Source organism: Gossypium hirsutum, chromosome D04 (assembly GCF_007990345.1).
Source record: "Gossypium hirsutum isolate 1008001.06 chromosome D04, Gossypium_hirsutum_v2.1, whole genome shotgun sequence".
Classification (NCBI taxonomy): domain Eukaryota; kingdom Viridiplantae; phylum Streptophyta; class Magnoliopsida; order Malvales; family Malvaceae; genus Gossypium; species Gossypium hirsutum.
In genome coordinates, this window is record NC_053440.1 from 22,758,344 (window position 1) to 22,760,172 (window position 1,829).

The 1,829-nt window shown below is 37.0% G+C and overlaps 1 non-coding gene across 1 annotated transcript; it reads right to left on the reverse strand.

The window, feature by feature from the left end:
• Positions 1–558: 558 nt before the first annotated feature.
• Positions 559–667, reverse strand: LOC121216611 (small nucleolar RNA R71). The gene has a single exon (XR_005912791.1). It is a non-coding gene; the product is annotated as a small nucleolar RNA R71 (small nucleolar RNA).
• Positions 668–1,829: the final 1,162 nt, after the last annotated feature.

Genomic DNA, 1,829 nt, shown 5'->3' on the forward strand with positions numbered 1-1,829 from the left:
TTTTGGTGCATAAGTAGAGGTATTTCTGCAATTAAAGAGTATTCTTTTGATCTAGATATTGAGAGAACCTTGAGAAGAATGAGAAAAGACTTGCGAGAAATGGAAAGAATTACAAATGATCAAGTTAGAGAAGAGCCACTACATTAGAATGGAAGGAATGCTGATATTCCTCAAATAATAGATGATATAAACAGACCCATCAGAGAACATGTACTGCTGATCTGGAATGATCTAAATCCAGGAATTATTAGGCCGCATATTCATGCTCAACATTTCGAGTTAAAGCCGATGATGTTTCAAATGTTACAAACCATATGGTAGTTTAATGGATTGCCTACTGAAGATCCACGTTTGCACTTAAGACTCTTTTTGGAAGTCTACGATTCATTCAGATAGTAGGGTGTTCTTGAACATGCCCTGAGATTGAAGTTATTCTCTTATTAATTGCAAGATCGTGCCAGAGCATGGTTAAATGCATTACCATCAGGTACGGTGGCATCTTGGAATGAACTTTGTCAGAGGTTTTTGATAAGATATAATCCTCCAAACATGAATGCCTAATTAAGGAACGATATTACGTCTTTTTGGCAATTTTTGAGGATGAAACATTATATGAAGCATGGGAACGATTCAAGGAGTTAATTAGAAAATCCCCAATGCATGGTTTTCAACATTGGACGCAAATAGAAATATTTTACAATAGATTGAATGCGCATACAAGGATGGTGGTTGATGCATCTGCCAATGGGGCTTTGCTTAATAAATCATATAATGAGGCATATGAAATTCTGGAGAGGATAGCAAACAACGATTATCAATACCCCACTACAAGAGTAGGGACTGGTAGAAGAATTGCTGGAGCAATGGAACTTGATGCGATTATGTCCCTAACAGCTCAGGTATCATCTTTAATTAATATTAATAAAACATTGAAAAGACTAGCTGCAGTGCAAGAAATGAAGGTAGCTGAGTTAGCTTGTGTTTATTACGAAGAAGATCATGTTTTTGATGAATGCCCACCGAACCCAGCCGCAGTTTATTATATGAGAAATTTTAATCGCAACAACAACAACCCATATTCCAACACATATAACCCGGGGTGGAAGCAACATCCCAATTTCTGTTGGAGTAATCAAGGGGTGGGAAATTCCAGTAATGCTATTCGACAGAATGTTTCGAGTGCACCACTTGGATATAATCAACCTATACCACTACAAAATGCTCAACAAAATTAAACTTTGAGTTCTACATCTATGGAAGCTCTATTGAAGGAACACATAGCCAAGAACGATGCTATCATTCAAAGTCAAGTTGTATTTTTAAGAGCTTTAGAAAATCAAGTGGGACAAAATGCCAAATTATTAAGCTCAAGAGCGCAAGGAGCATCGCCGAGTGATATTGAAACTTCACGGTCTCAAGGGAAGGAATAGTGCAAAGCCATTACACTCAAAAGTGGTACACACCCATTGCACAGTAAGATTTTCAATTCAAGGAATTCTTGGATGTCTTAAAGCAATTACATATCAGTATACCATTGGTGGAAGCATAGGAACAAATGCCCAACGATGTGAAATTCATGAAAGATATCTTATCAAATAAGAGAATGTTAAGGGAGTTCAAAACTATCGCTCTCATTGAAGGGTGTACAACAATGCTGAGAAATAAATTGCCACCAAAACTGAAGGACCCAGGAAGTTCTACTATACCTTGTTCTATTGGAAATCATTATGTAGGCAAATCATTATACAACTTAGGTGCAAGTATAAATCTAATGCCTATGTCTGTTTTCAGGAAGCTAGATATAGGAAAGGCAAGACCTATAGTCACAT